Source organism: Colletes latitarsis, chromosome 10 (assembly GCF_051014445.1).
Source record: "Colletes latitarsis isolate SP2378_abdomen chromosome 10, iyColLati1, whole genome shotgun sequence".
Lineage (NCBI taxonomy): Eukaryota > Metazoa > Arthropoda > Insecta > Hymenoptera > Colletidae > Colletes > Colletes latitarsis.
The window spans coordinates 16,724,461-16,741,139 of record NC_135143.1 but is presented as its reverse complement, the minus strand read 5'-3'; the positions used below and the strand labels follow the sequence as shown (position 1 = coordinate 16,741,139).

At 43.8% G+C, this 16,679-nt stretch overlaps 1 protein-coding gene across 2 annotated transcripts in view; it reads left to right on the top strand.

Moving 5' to 3' along the window:
* Nucleotides 1-9,882: 9,882 nt before the first annotated feature.
* Nucleotides 9,883-16,679, top strand: part of LOC143346085 (uncharacterized) — a 64,998-nt gene continuing 58,201 nt past the window's right edge. For both annotated transcript variants that reach the window (XM_076773842.1, XM_076773841.1), the window contains exon 1: nt 9,883-10,418. The gene's annotated coding sequence lies outside the window, so the exon portion shown is untranslated. The remainder of the gene's footprint in view (nt 10,419-16,679) is intronic.

Sequence of the window (16,679 nt, the reverse complement as noted above, 5' to 3'; positions counted from 1 at the left end):
ATAGATTTATCGTGCCTTATTTTTGACAAAATTATTTTTCTATTACCGGAACGAGCCCTTTTCCGTGCGGAACGAGCGATCCACTTGCTAATATCGAAAGAGAGGCACGCAAAATCGCTGATAATCGTACCTTTTCTTTATTCAAAAATCCAACGAGCCGAAGGTGGACCGATGCTCACAAAGGGAACGGAATGAATTATCAGCTGGTACCGCTCTTCCAGCGTATTAACATTCTTCTTCGTTGGAAGTCAAAAGGGAACGCCAAACGAAAGACAGAGGACGAGGGATGGCGAAGAGGAAGGCCTGATCGATATCGAACTCAATTACCCGCGATGCATCCACCGTTGCGAATAAATTCAATTCAGAGGCGAGGCGTTGTCTCTGTGCTCGGCCGTGGTCCAAGTGACCCACTTCTATCGGCGAAGAGGAAGAAGAGGAACGGCCACGGGGTAGACGAAAACGGCGCCGCCGAGAAGGTTTGCTTTCAGAAGGAAAGGGAAGAAAGGCATCGTTGAACCGGAGATCGGAATCGTTCGCGGCGAGGTTCCGTACGGCGAACGATTTAACTGCTCCTCGTCCATAAACCACGACGCAACAGTGTTCGTTACGCGGTGGAAATACCCTTTAAACGGCCATAAAGCTGCCACAGCCGCCGCGTCAATTAGGGGCTCGCATGTCTCGACGAAAATTCGGCACGCCGGGAGCAGCGAAACGATGCCTCGTGCCAGTTTCTTCATGGGCTGCGCGCTCGTAGCCACGATCGCGAAGGTCGTTGTGCTCCTCGGACGTGAAAATTAAAGGATCTAAGCAATTTCAGCTGTTTTGGCAAGCCTCGAATCACTCGAAAAGCGCGTTCGTTGCTTTAACCCTTTCTGGTCCCATGGGAGTTAAGAATTTACTACAATAGATAATCTGGTGTTCCTTTTACTCTGACGTATGTTCGATTATTCGTGAAATACAATATCGTTTATACAATAATAAGAATGTTTACTTTCAAATCGTCAACAATTTGTGGTTCGTTGGAATAAACAAGAGGCTCGACGTGAAGAAGTCTAATGGCGTCGAGTCGTAGGATCTTGGCGGCCATCTTGCAATCCTATCACCGAACTTCGATCTCGATAAAGCGACACGTGGCGGCATTTTGTCGAAACCACGCAATTCGCGCCAAAGATGAAATCGAGGAACTCGAAATTCGAAACTTAACAAAAGCATTTTCTTCGTCGAGCGCGTTCTGCGGGGCGAATTAACCGCGACAGTCGGGGCTGATGCTGGATTCTGTGCATACTGTGAACATTTTTTGGTAGAAGGGGTATCGAGCCACTTGCCCCTGCGACGGAACGAATCCGTGTCACCGTGTGTGCATCGCGCTCGTTCCCGCGCTACTTCCTTTTTCATTCCCCGCGCGATCGTTCTTATAACGAGCTGCAATTAACGAGGCCAGCCCGGCCAGCAATTTCGAGTATTCGTGTAACGCATGGCTCCACGGGGGCGACCAGAATGAGAGTGGGGGCAAGGAGGAAAGGGTCGTCTAAGTCATCCCGATCGGCGCGGTAAATTCCGGTTCGCCTAATCGGCTGCGCGCATCCGAAATGAGGCTCCGTGGGTCCCCCGCAGAGGGTCCGTCATGTATTTTAAACGTATGCAAAGTCCCCGAACCGAGATTGCCTTTCGCGATTTATGCTCTAATGTAAGGCATGATTTCACGCGGTACAATTACTCCAGGTAATGGCGACGCTCGTCTTTCGTTCGACGGCCCGAGAGTGAAAATTATGCTCGCAGATTCGATGGTAGTTTATTCCACCCTCAGAGCGATTGTTTGCATTGTCGTCGAGCTGCTCTGAAATTGAATCTAAAGGCGATGGAGATCGCCAGGGGCTTTAGCATCCTTGAGGCTTTCTGGTGATTCGACCATCAAAACAGATACACTAATCATTTTCACGGGGGAAATTTAAAAAATTTATATGATTATATAATGATTCTCAATCTTGAGAATCGCCTAAAATAAGCCCCCAAAAACGAAGAAAACATTCTGATTAAATCTGTTTTCCACCTAAGCTGTTGATATCATTTTCACCCGTTCCCAGAACCTCCCCAAACACTAGCTACGCGAGAAAATATACTTCCCCCATGAATCTCGACCCCATATTTCTCCTGTTAGATGTGTTCCAGCGTTTCCAAAGCCACCTAAACCTGAATCCTCCAACGCTAAATTAGTTCTCGCGAGAAATCGATCGTGTTCTTGCGTCAGAGCCCTGATCGATTTGTCACCAGAGCACGCCGAGGAATCCGATAGACCGGTCCATTCTTTCCGTTCCGAGGATACAAATTGACTTGCATAAGAAATTCGTGTGAGGATCTGCGCTGTCGGATCAGGGAGAAAAATGAACCGACCATCGAGAAAGTGTAATTCCTCTTGCACCGAGAGCCGTGACACGTAATCCTTCCACGACGTTTTCGATCGAGGAATCCTCCTCTAATCCGTCCTGTTACACGAAACCGTTCGACAAACACCCGACTCGATAACTTAATGACAAAATACTGCGACGTCACGCGCGTGTACGCGATGCACCGTGCATGCAACGGGCCCCCAGTCGGGGCCCCATCTCCTCCATCGATCGCGTGAGCCGCTGCGTCGAACGGAACGGGCCCCGGTAAAAAGAAAGCGATTGTCGACGCCGAGGTGAAATTCCATTTTCAACGAGTCCCGTCCGTGGCAAGTCCGAGAACAATGGAATCAACGATGGGCGCGATGCAAGTGTACCGTGAAAAGAAAATCCATCTCTAACGCGCGCTTCGATCCCTTTGATCCTCGGTGCAGTCTTTTGTTCGTCCCGGGGCAGACCTCAAGTTATTTCGAACAACAGACGAAAGGGTACGATCGAAAGATTGTATTCGGTCATTCGCGCAAGGCGATTAAATTTTTATTCGTTATTTTTCATTCGTTCCTCGAATTATTCGTTATTCGCGAACGGGGAGTAAACTCCAGCGCTTTGTTGTTATTCTTAATATCAACGATGAATAGATTTTTCCAAAGAAACAATGAAACAACACAAGTTTGGAAATATAGGGTAATAGAAAAGAATGTACTTTATTCGACGTCGCAACGAATAACGAATGAAATTTTGTTGTCAAGCTAAAGATGACTCGAGTAAGGGTTGAAACATTAATATTTTAAACGAAACCTGGTATTATATTTTTAACTTACACAAGTTTCATATGGAATTTTTATGCAAATGATAGCAACAATTATAGAGTACGCGATACGTTTCTGCGACCGGGAGATGATGACAGGAGATTACAAGTGAAATTTCATTGGTACGCGAAAGAGAGACGGTCGGTGAAGTCGTCCGCGCGTCATGAAAGAGAGAAGGACGGAAAGGGGGTTAATTAATCGTGTCAATTACCCGTTCACCACCCGGAGAAAAAAAATCTCGGTTTCATTAGGCGTTTACGCGCATTTCCAGTCTGAATCGCCGGACTTTTATACGCGGCGGGACGCCATGCGAGCCTCCTATAACGCTTCTCTCTGTATCTAGCTCATCGCCATATATCTTGGCTCACGCGTTCGCAATTAGTGGACGCGTTTAATACAAAGAAGCGCCTTAATTAACGCCGGGCGATTTTCATCGCGCGGCGAGCAGTATAGGTAAACAAAAATACGATATTTTCGTACGGTGGAAAAACGTCGAAAACCGCGTGGCGATTTAAACGAACGAAGGAACGTACGACATTAACGGTGCACCGGCGGTAAAAATGAAACGATAACGAGCAACGGTACTAACGAATTGTTGGAATGCTGTTTATTAATTTAGTGGCGAGCCGCCGACCAATCGCGGGATTCGTTAACCTTCGGACAGGATAATTATTTTCGGTGAAAGGTACGATATTCGGCGCGCGATGATGAAATTCAATACTCTCCCTGCTCCAAGTAGGCTGGAACGTGTTTTAACCCCTTAACGCTCACGCCCGTGTCGTCCATGGGCGCGTCGAACTGTCCAATTTGACCATGCCCGTGACAGTCACGGGCAGAACTGATACGCTCACCACTTATTCTTAGCGGTTTGTTTAGTCTAACAACTGATATTCAATCAATCTTGTAACGTATATCAAAGGCTCTGAAGGATGGTATTGTTTTAAATATTTTTCCATCAGAATCGATTCTACTCCAAAACATACGTCGCAAATGTGAAATAATGTTTCCCCGTACGAGTGCTCGTTTTCCAGAAAAACGTCATCGAAAGCTGCGTGCGCCACACGCTCGATCGCGGCACGCCACGCGTTTTCAATGCTGATTTTCTTGAAAACGAAGACTCGCAGAGGAAAAGTTCATTCCACATTTTCGATGTACTTTTTTAAGAAGAACAGATTCCGATAGTCCGTATTTTACTTCATCGATCGCTGGTCGAATACCTCCTGTGCACCGTAATGTAATTGTTTACATATCGACCGAAGTAAATCTCGAGCTAGACCGTAGACTATTGAAACTAAAAAATTTCTCCTGTGCCAGATAGCCAACCGAGGAGGCTTCCAGTAACAATGTGGAGAACGCGTATGCAGAATCGGCCGTTATTTCCGTGGCGTACGCACCAGTTACGAGCCGAGAAAGGAAGTGCATTTCGCGGGGAGAGCGTCCGGCTGCGCTCGATACACACGATGCATTGATGTCCGCCACGCCGCATTTGTCACTTTATCGCGGAATCAATCCTCCGTGTTGTCTAATTTCTCTGGGATATCAACAATCACCCGATCCTCTTTCACCGCTAACTATTCTCGGTCCACTTTCCTCCAACACTCCGTTCCCTTCCACAAATTCGCTGCAAATTATCTCCTTAATTACTGTACTTCTTCTGGCTTAGTCTCGAATAACAATAGACGCGAACTGCTTTGAGAAAAGAGAATTCGATCGTGATCTGTTCCTTATATATTGAAGATGTTAGTTTTGATGGCTAGTTTATTGTTTTTTAGGAACCTAGAAACCAGGAACCATCTCTACAGTCATCTAGTCCCAAGCAACCTACTGGAGGAAGTTGGATATTTCGTAAATCCAATTCAAGGACGATTTCGTTTAGTTTCCTCCTCCATCCGAGATTGAAAGTTCGAGGAAAGAGGATTAGATCGAGGCCCGTCCCTTCCTGCTGGAGCTGGGGATTGCACGTACGACCCAGCGAATCGGTATTCGTGAATACGTTGAAAGTAAGGTTACAACCGGCGTCGTGGAGTGCGTTGCTGAAGTTGCCAAGCGTAATTGTCTCGCATCGGCAATCTTTATTGCCACGAAATACGAATGACAGCGCCGGTTAAGTGGCGGGCACTTAAGTACTGTTACTTCCACGCTAGCTAGGAAGAATAGTTGCTCCTCTAACTTTAGAACGAGACCAGAAACTCCGGAGGTATCCGATCGACGGCTTCCTAGATCGAGTGGTCACAAGAGTTATGTCAATGTGGAGACGATTTCGTCCGGCCTTCTGACCTACCTGAAATTAAAATTACGTCTTTGCAATCAATTGACCCTTCTTGTAACTTTGATTCACCTTCCAGTCGTTTACAATACAATATATAAAGCAAGAAACCCAGAAACTCTCAGATGCCTAGTCTACGGTCACCTAGTCTAAATCAAATTCAGAGACGATTTCGTCTAGTTTCCTGTTTCTGATCTTAAAATTAAGACTTCGTATTACTATAGAGAATCTAGAAACTAGTATCTCGAGCACAGTTCTCTAGTCCAAGCGTGCCAAATTTAGTTAAACGTATTTTACAAGTCCTACTTTGTCAGAGATTAAAGTTAGGTTTTCCACCCTGGGCCCGTTTTCTTCGTACTATCTTTTGAGAACAGATGCTAGTTTCGAATAACACGACGTTCAAAGACACTTTTCGCCCTTCTTTTGAGTTCGACTCCTCTTTCAGCGGTGTTTGCGAAACGATTTATAGAACGAGATCGTTCGACATACGATTAAACGGGGACGTACTTGTGCAGGGCGTAGCAAATTTTTCTTGCCGCTTGGCGGAAGACGGTACTCGTTAGACCGGTGAACTAGAGCGAAAACTTCAAAAACTGGTGAGAGTGGCGTTAGAAGCCCCGGCCTTTCGGTTTGTCCGTTGTTCCGACAATATTTCGTCCCGAAACTGATCCCGGTTCGATGCAGAAGTCGAATAACAGACGACGAACGATTATTAACGACCTCGATATAGGTTTCGTTTTCCTTTCGGGCTTTTTGTTGCTTTCCTTTCCATCCTCGTCCCGGGATTTCGTTGAATCGCTGTCCTCGCGTTCGCCTATGTATGTACTTCACGCTCTTTTTGGCTCATTCGATTTCACGATAATAACTGCTTTGGACTATATCGCGCGCTGCACACGAAAATCTCTCAAATATTTATTATTCGTCGTCGAGAAATGGAAAGAATGTTTCAGGCATTTTTGGATGGCCAAACAAAGATATTTAGAACAGCAGATCCGAGATCTAATCAGTGAATTTCTAATTCACGAACCAAGTACAATAGAACAAATTTCCTAACACGCAAAGTCACAAAGATCGTGAGCCCTGCCTACAGTCCCACTTAGCCACCCAACAGAGCCCATTTCACAAGCCTCCATGTTTCGCGTAACAAAAGTCCCCTTGTTTCCTCATCAGCCTGGAGGAAAGTTCCCCGATACTTTCCGCTTTTGTGCTGAACTTTCGGATCCTATTCTAACGATGGAAGAGACATCGAAAACGAAAGAACAGTGCACTATACAGATGTCTATTAAAGAGTCAACGAATCTTCACGAAACGTTTCCTGGAAAGAAGAAATCCTCCGGTTCAATATTAAGTCCAGGTCGACGTTGGAGTGGTTAAGAAAACAAGTCCTGCAAAGAATTGTCCGGATTTCGGATTTTTTAATATTAAGTCTTGCCTTTGTCCACATGGGTGATTCAAATCTTTGAGCTTGGAGGCGTTAAGAAAATACCAATTAGTAAATTCGTGGCTGGGAATAATGATGCATAGAGTACTGTTTAGAAAGAATATTTATAGAGAACGTGTGTATAATATTATTATGAATTATTTTCAATATAACGATAGGTAATCTTTCATCGGTAGCAAATGTTCAATGTCCATACCGTTGATGCGGATAAAAATGCCTTATACACTTCTGTTTACAGTTATGGACTTAGCATGTTGTACTACGATCAATTCGATAGCACTGTGACGCGTGTATGCCTGTTAGTATGCTCACACTGCCGGTGGTTACCGACTTAGCTCGCTTGATTTCAGATAAATGTGCCGCGCTAGACGTTATTCTCTTATTGGCTACCAGTCGAACAATGCTTTATCGATTTAAGAGTACCTTCGGGTCAAATTCAGTGAGAAATACATGATTATTCGATCGATTCACTCAATTATTATCATCTACGGTACTGGGACCCCTATTTCCAATAATTTCTAGAAAAAATTGTGCAAAATATTGTCTCCGATAACATTTTCGAGCGTCACCACAATCAGTATCGAGGCCCTGATTTCCAATAACTACCGGGAAAAATTCTTCAAAGTGTAGTCCCCAATTATGCATATATTTCCAGGTCACTAAACTCGTCGCTGAGACCCCTATACTTGCTAATTACCAGAGAAAGTTGTTGAAAATATTCTACCTGATAACCGACTCCAATGTCATAGAAATCGGCACTGGGGGCCTCATTCCCAATAATTTCCGGAAAAAGTTGTTCCAAATATAATCCCAGACAACATATTTCAAAATCATTAGAACTGATTTTGAGGATCTGATTCCCATGATTATCAGAAAAGATTGTTCGAAATATGGACTCCGATAACATATTTTAATGTCATTGTAATCAGTACTGAGGCTCTGGAAAAATTATTCAAAATGTGTCCTAAGGCCGCGACTTCTAATTCCCAGGAAAAATCGTTCCAAATTGTAAGAGGATTATTAATTATATATCAGTTTATTCGTCTTTCCTCGACGACGACCTGGACGAGACTGCTTCTCGATTGTCTGAGCATTCGATCATCGCCGGCGAATCGGCATCTCTGAAAAGAACTGCGTCGCATTCGCGGGGCGCGACATAAAGCTCTTTCCGTGGCTCGCGGTCGCCTTTAATATACTACAATGTGTGTATGGCGGCTGGTCGACGAACGTCTTACAAAATATTGTCCGGGGCAACGTATTTCAAGGACATCGAAATCCGCGTTGGGGCCCCCAGTCCCAATAATAGTCGAAGGACCACCTAGGGTCCCAAACCCCCTCTCGAATCGGCCGTCATCACCCAATTTCCTGCGAGACAAGATCCCAGAAGCGTCGGTTTCTATTAGGATCGCGCTTAGCGAGGTCCGGCGCAGAGGGAGGAGACGCAGGACTAGACGTCGGACGAGGCAGGCAGAGCGAGAGGAGGCCGTCGGCCTCGACTGTTCTCCAAGAGGTCGACCCACTTCGCCCAAAGGCGAGAGGGACCGTACTGGCTGGCAGTTACGTACATACACGTACACCGTATATACGTAAATATATCTACGATCTTCTCTTTGCGTCGTATAACGGCCCCCCTCTCTCCCCCTTCCCCCAACCGTCCTTTCTCTGCCTCTCTCTTCCACTCTCCTTTTCCCCTTGCTCTTTCTCTGTTCGTCCCCCGATACAGTCGAAAGGCATTTCGTACCGCGTATCGGTCAGAACGATGCCGTAACGCTACCTTGATAAAGCGTTTCCTTATCGTCACGGTCGATCGACTCGCGGAAAACACGCGTCGATTTTCCGCCCGACAAACGTAATCGCTCGACGGAGAATTTTCCTTTCTACCGTGATTGACGCGAATTTCTGTACACGCTCCCTCTTTTTAACCGTGGCTCTCTTATCGGAAACGCGAGTCCCATAGTCGTGCCTCGCTATTTCATTGCGGTTAAGTTTTATGGACAGTGTCTCCCAACCTTGTTTGAGATCATGCTCCGCCTGGGACGTTTCAATGATTTTGATCGTGATTTCAGAGGCAACCAAGGTGCAAAGTAATTGACAGAATTTCATTGCAATCTAGACAATTTTCTAAACTGACTACTACAATGTTGTTACTGGTGTTAGCATGTTCTAGTAGATATCAACATAACTGTAAATGAGGTATCTAAAAGACCTTTGAACAATCATCCCAATTCGACATCCTAGACTACGTTCCTTCAGAAATTTCACAGGATGATCAAAACCATACTCAAGCTTCGAATCATACTCGTTCAAACTTTCCTGCCACCTCTGCGTCGTTACTGTTTATTTCTTACGAGGCAGGTGATACATCCCAACCTATGATTCACCAATTTGCTTAGTGTCTCTAAACCACAACTACTTCTCACCCAGAATGAAAGTTAACAAACAGAACCTGGTTTTGTTGATCCCCAAGAGACTCGTGTTCAGACAATTTTATAATCTGCCTATTACAAGAAATTACAGTCTCCAGAAGATGCTCCACAACTGAATCAATCGTTTCCGAACAACATTTTACATTAGCTTGGTTTGCTTTAGTTTCAGCAATGAACGCGACAGATGTAAGTCTGGTGGAAGATGCAACCGTTCGAATCTCGAAGGTAGGTTTCGTCGAGCGTCTCGTTTAATTCCGTAATACGCGTATCGTCTCGTTCGACGCTAGATCCCTGTGAATCCCGTTGAAATCCTTGACCGCGGGGCGCGTAGACGCGAGCGATATCGGCCCGCGTGAAATTACTCCGGTATTCCTGGCGGGAGACGACACGTGGTTTGTGCAGTAGCGGCTGGCAGCACGCGGCTCCCTACTCTTCGGCTGCTTCCCCGGGTTCCTCGTCCACGCTGGACGCAATCAGCCGATCCTCAAAGCGCGACCGGTAGTCGAACCGCGTGCACGTGGAGCCCGACGTGGCCTCTGCCTCCGTGGATCTCCGTGGATCGCGATCGACCGATCGACCGCTGGATGATATCGTTGATCGATCGAGCTCCCATTCACCCCGAGGATCTAGCCGGTACGTGACCGCGATCGCTGGATGATCGAACGTCGGGACTCGGACGTGCACTGTAAGGAAGGCTCGTGATCGCTATCGATCGAACACCCAAGACCTAATTGAACGTCGTCGCCTGAACGGGAGTTAGAGGTTGTACCCGTCGCGTGGGTCGATCGTGGACATCTTTCGTGGAAAAGGCGACGGGTGAATCACGGGATACTCATCGCGACAGTCATCGTTCCAGACTGGATTTCGGCCGGATTTTCAGCTTACGGGGACGAGGACTGCAGCACGGGGTGGATCGTCGGAGTTCAGTGGCACATGTGATCTACAGTCGTGATCAGGAGCTGGCTCGAGTGTCTTGGTTCTCGCGGGGACGATCGGTTTTTATCCTGTGCCGGTGAGGATCCTGGGGTATGAGTGGTCAAGAATGAAGAAAGGGTGAACGTTCGGCTGCCAGGAACGAGCTGCTTCAAATCGGTGAGTCGATTTTTGTGTTTAGTGGCCTTGTTCGCTACTGTGCGCACGCGCGCGAGCTGTGTTCGCCACCGCTTAGCCGATGTTTGAACGTCCTCCGAGCTGTTCCAACAGGTTCTCAGGCTTTCCGTCGTTTTTGTTCTTCGAATCGGTCATTTTGCTTGGGTTTGTTTCGAGGGTACGTGGAAATCGTGTGCGAACTCGGAGTAATATTGTGAATTGAATTAGAGACGTGTATCGAAATTCGTTGCAACGTCTGTCCGAGCTACTGCTTTCGGAATTTCTGACGCGTACGATGATTCTAACTTACTTCGGTTTACTAGTTCAGTATGCGTGAGTTTCGCTCGATGAGCTATTTCGTGAAGAGGCCTTGAGATTTTGAGAATTTTGGTCTCTCTCGAGTTCTATATCGATCTTTAGAGTTTTGAATCCTCGAGACATTGGGATATTGCATGTTTGAAACTCGGGAATTTTGGGTCTTTGGGGCCTTAGTATCTTCGGAGTGTAAAACCTTGGGAACTTTGGATTTTAGAATCGTGGAAACTTTGGACTCTGACATTTTATGATTTTCGGTTTTTGACACTTCGAAAACTTAGTATTTTGGGACTCATGGAACATTAAACTTTGTATATTTAGAATTTACAATTTTTAAACCTTGGGGACTCGAAACATTGAGACTTTGAGATACGAAAACTTCGAAATTTTGAATTTCGTCTGCTCGAGGAATTTTTATTTCTGGGGCCATGTGACCCAGAAATTTCGGGGCCTCTGCAACGTTCCATTTTCAGGCTTCAAGGATTAAACACGTTCGAGATACGAACATCTTCAAAATTAGAAGTTCCATATTCCCGAAAATTTGAAATTTTGGGACCTAAGTAGGACTTGGGAAATTATGGGGCCACGAGAATTTGGGACTTCTAGATCTCTGAAATTTTAAGCTATAAATCTTTGAACCCCAACAATTTTAAATATAGAGCATTTATAAACGTTGAAATCTTGGGACTTACAAACTTTGTGACTTTGAAATCTTTGAAACATGAGAACTTGAGAACTTAAGATTCGAGGACACTAGAATTTCGTGGATTTTAGGATCTATGAAATGTGCTATACTTTAGAACTTCGAAACTTTAACTGTGGATCAAAATTGACGCCTACGTTCGAGATTTGTTAATCAGTAACCGCGAATCGGAAATTATACGTATCATTCGAGATTTATTCGTGGTGAGATTCAATTTCAGATGAGAGATCTGGTTCGCGCAATTAGAGTGTTTATTAGCACCGTTCTTCGAGGATGCTTTTAAAAGCAGACGTTCGACCTACTTGACTTCCGAATCGACGACTCGCCGTCTCATTTAGAAACTAGAATATCTCGCGGGGTTCGCGAACTCCGTAATTTTCTCGTCGTTTGACACGAATGGAAATGACTGTTATAAAACAAATTATACATCCGATGCGTCACGCGGGACGATGGGATCATTAGTATTCCGCTCGCCTCGCCGAAACGAAAGTGACTTAATTTCTGTGAATCGGTACACGCGCGTCCCTCGAACAACAAAAATGAGATGTCGGCGGCAAATAATGGGAATCAGAACCGAGAGACGCGAGTCGTGACAGTGATCGTGCATAATTACTCGCCTCTTCGCGTTTCTCGAACGCTGAGTTCAAATTAAGGGGCATTCTATAATTGGATGCCCTAAAATGAGGGATTCGTGATTTTATACAGGAAAAATTATCGGGTCGACCGTTCTAAAATTTATTACACAGGTCGAACCACTATTGAAGAATACGTGTAAATTTTTATACATTAATAGAATTGGTAGTTCTCGAGAAAATAATTGTTGAAGAAGCTCGTGAAAAAACTGTTGTCTTTACGTATTATATTAAAGTAAACAGAAGCTTAATAGGTTATTAGAAATCAAACTTTCTCTGTTTAAATTACAAAAAGAAAGGAATAAGTATCTTAGAAAGAAATTTAAAAATCGGGTTTTTAATCTGAAGAGAATACTTCTTCCAGTGTCGAAATAAAATTTCACCGATTGAGGGCAACACGTTCCAAAATGTTGTCAACAACAACAGTAACTGCAACTTTATTCGAGCGAGGTTGTATAGAAACTGAATTGACGGATTAGATAAAATATGATGCGTAGATGTAGAGATAAATATACAGTTACCGTGCAAAAGCGAGGTACAGTTATATGCTCTTTATTAACCTAACCCAGAATAGTGTACAATAAAAATGCAACAACTAACGAAACAAAACTTAAGAATGCAGGTTACGGAAAACAACTATTAGGAAAACAAGAATGTATCGTTAATTTTCTCGACATTCCATTAGGTCATTTTCGTAGTTATAAAATTGACGACATCCAGCGATAAAGCGGCAAGCCGACGTACAAAATAGAAGGCAGAAATCGTGTTTCATTGACTCGTCGGCAAAGCGAACACGTAATCACGCAATCTAAACAGTTTCCTAAACTGGCTACCCACTATAACATTATTTTTACGCTACGAAATAGACGCGCCACTAATATGGGCTAGGAGTTATCGGGCAGACCTCCAACCAGCCGCTGAAAGATCTTTCTTAACTGTACCCAGTCCTCTCTAAACAATCTTCCTAATCTCGTTCTACATCCTAGACCACCTTGCTCCAGTTTTCACGTAAACGCATGATAGATCGCAAGGACGTTCAAGTTGTAAACCCAGCTTTAAATTACGCATCTTTATCAGTTTTCTAACTACCTTTGAGTCATCGCTAATCGTCGCCAATTAGAAGGCAGGAGCAAGTTTTATTAATTCTTCCGCATCGTGAAACCTAACTGACTGCCTATGACGTTTTCATGTCATAGAAAAATATGCAACTTGTACGGACCACATGAACTGGCCCGTAAGCAAACTTTTAATCGACATTTTATAACATTTTTTTTCTCGGTTCGATCTCAATAAATTTATGATGCTTTTCGAGATCAGGCTAGTTGGAATATCAATGAAGCGTAGCTAGTCCTCGCCAAAAAGTGGCTGAAATGCAAATTGGGACGCAGAAACGAGTTTTATTGACACGTCCAAGATACGAACACGCGATCGATCTTAGTAACTTTATAATTGACTGCCTATTGTAAGATGTTTTTTACGGTGTGAAGTAGATATGGAAATTATATGGAGTAGTGGACATCAACAAACTCATAAACAGTGTTTAATGGGTTTTTTTGAATCGTCCCAATCCTCGTTGATCGATCTTTCTAATCTCGTTCTACAATTTAGGCCACCGAAAGCGCAATATGCGTGCCAAATTTAGACAAATCGTACCGAAACATTGCATCATGCGTTCACCAGTTTGTCTACAACCTTTGTGTCATCCTCCACAAACTAGTTGCTCGGTAGAAACTGTTTTTAAAAGACCTTTCCCATTTGTACTAGTTCTTACTTTACCTCTTACTTCAGTTCATTTCAGTTCCTAATATGATGAATCCCAAGTGTCATTAATTGTAAATCGTATCCAAGTTTTTAGTATCTTAAGTATCTTTTATATTACTCCAGATTTCGTAGATTCTTCCGCATCTTCTTAACTGGCTGCCTACTTTAAGACGATTCTACGTTATAAAATAAATATTCAACATACATGGACTGCTTATATGGATGTTTTCAATCGTATGTCGGCAATCTTCCTAATCGACATTCTAGATTATCTCGTCTTGCTTCAGATTCCATAAAGGTACGATGCCTTGCAAGATCATCCAAATCGTTCCATAACACATTCACCAGTTTGTTTACCATGTCTGTATCATCAGTTCTCATGAATAAACATCTGGGATGCAAATTACAACTGCGTTTTACTGACTTCTCCAGAATATGAAGTAATCAAGTCTTTTTAGTAGTTTTATATATATTTATTGGGCCCGCGTCACCTCGAGACGTTCAATTTATTATATTAGAATTTAGAAAATTGTTAATTCTGGGATCTACAAAAGTTAGAATTTTGATACCTTGAAAAATTTCGACTTTGCAAACTTCGAACTTTAATTTCTCGCAAATTTAGAATTCTGGGACCCCTTCACTTTGAGATTTTGGGGCCCAGGATTCTCAGATTTCAGGAATCCGAGACATTGAAAGTCCCAGATACCGTTATCTAGAAAATTCGAAACATTCGTGTTCAGGGGGTATTTAAAACTAGAAATTTAATTCCTCAATTTGCTCGTGACAAGATCGAATATGAAATCTAATCTCCCCGAATGTTGTTCGACGTTCCAGGCTTTTTTGCCTCGCTTCGACTCCTTTGAGAACACGATACGTATTAAATCGTACCCCCGCGTCGAATCCTATCTTCGCCACTTTGCCTGTTGCCTTCGTATTATCGCCAGTCCACTCCGTTAAGTAGCTGAAATGCAAATTAAAAGCCCAGAACCGCGTTTCATTGACTCGTCCGTGATCCTGGACGCGTAATCGGGTAATTTTCCCGTTTTCTAAACTGGCTGCCTACGCTTCGCGAGGCTCGAGGCTCCGAGCGTTACGCATTGTCGGGCGAACCGGTTACCGGGGCAGATCGGAAACGCAAATAAATTTATCACGATAAAATCGAGCTGCGTAATCGACGTGCGTGGCGGCTGATCGCCCCGAGAATGTATCACCGGAAATAATCAGGAGTCCATAAACCGGTGTCTTTGAGAGACTTACGGTGCCAATAAACTACATTGATAGCGACGCGACGGTGATTCAAGGAACGATAAAGTTTGATGTCCTCCGCGATCGAAAGAAACGTCGCCATTGTTGCTCACTCTTTCCAGAATCGTGCGTCACATTGTCATTTCGTTCGATTTAATTTATTAAATTATATACCACGCCATGCTGGGGCTGCACAGGTAAAAGACAAAATTTATTCGTGATATGAATCTAAGAAAGTTTCAATGTTGACATAGTATTTTTCCAATGTAAAATGATAAAGTCCAATTTTGAAGAGATTCGTATCGCGTTGGAAAGAGAAGCAAAGAAAGTAACGACAGAGCGGAAAAGTGTCGGGATCGCCGTGTACACGCGAGCGTGGCAATAAATCGTAGGAGATCGGTGTCCCCTTATAACACGTACGATGAATATCTATTGTCTATTTTACTTTCTCCTGACGGCGACAGAACATCGTGTCTAGGTCCCTCGTGAACAGAAGCGGCGTGCACGTACACCTGAACACCTGTTTGATCGTGGAAATCGATCGGCCGTGAACGATCCGAAACGAAACTGTTATTATCATTTTTGTGAAACGTCTTTATCACGCATTCGTGTACATTAGCATCGGTAAAGCGTGTACTAACGAGATACTAAAATTCCAAACTTCAAACAAGTCTGGAAAATATTGTTCTAACAATGATGGAAGACAGATTAGGTTTTGTAACGGCATCTTTTTGGTGTACCTCGCCTGTTCCGCATTTTTTTATTCTAGATTTACATAATCGTTGCACGATACAATGTGTGTGAAAATTATTTACGAAACGGAGATATTATTATTATTATTCTATAAAATTTATAGATTTGTTATTCCAGTTAAGAGAAAGACGTTGCGAAAATTTTTAGGTTACGTAAGCATTCGATGAATCAAAATGACGTTCCGCTGTATGGAACCAATAAATTGCTTTCGTTCGAATAAAATTGCGACCACTGGTGTTTGAATTCTCTCTGCGAAAGCATTCTCCAGGGATTTAAGGACTCTTGGAGCCGTACTTCGAGCGATAGGAAGGAACGAGGGTAATTGAGAAAATGGAAAGAAAATTCAGTTCCGAGTCGCGAACAGTATTGTTATAGCACAGACGATAGTGCTTTTGTGCATTACGTTGTACAAGAGAGTTTCTCGAGAAACAGACTTCGGAAGTTGTTCCAGCAACGCCTCGAAGGCATTGTTGCAAAGTCGACTCGTGACTTCAAGTGAAACTTCTTGAATTACAGGATAAAGGGAATCTAAATGTTCTTGCTATAATTTCATTGAACATCGATCTTCCAAGCATACGTTGCGTCTTTATCAGGGACAATCTTTATATTGAAATTCAGATTCGCTTGAAAAAATTCGATACGTTTTAAATTAAAATTCTGCACCAATTTTGGCAAGTTTTTCCAATATATTTGCAAGAATTAGTTCAGTGCACGATCCCAGTGACTTCAGGGGCCGGGTAGGAAGCGTTTCCACTTCAGTCTCGCGCCAATAACCGATACTCCGATTGCCTCCGACGGAAGAGTCGACGTCCCATTGTCCATAAACTCGACAATGACCAATTTTGTTGATTGCAT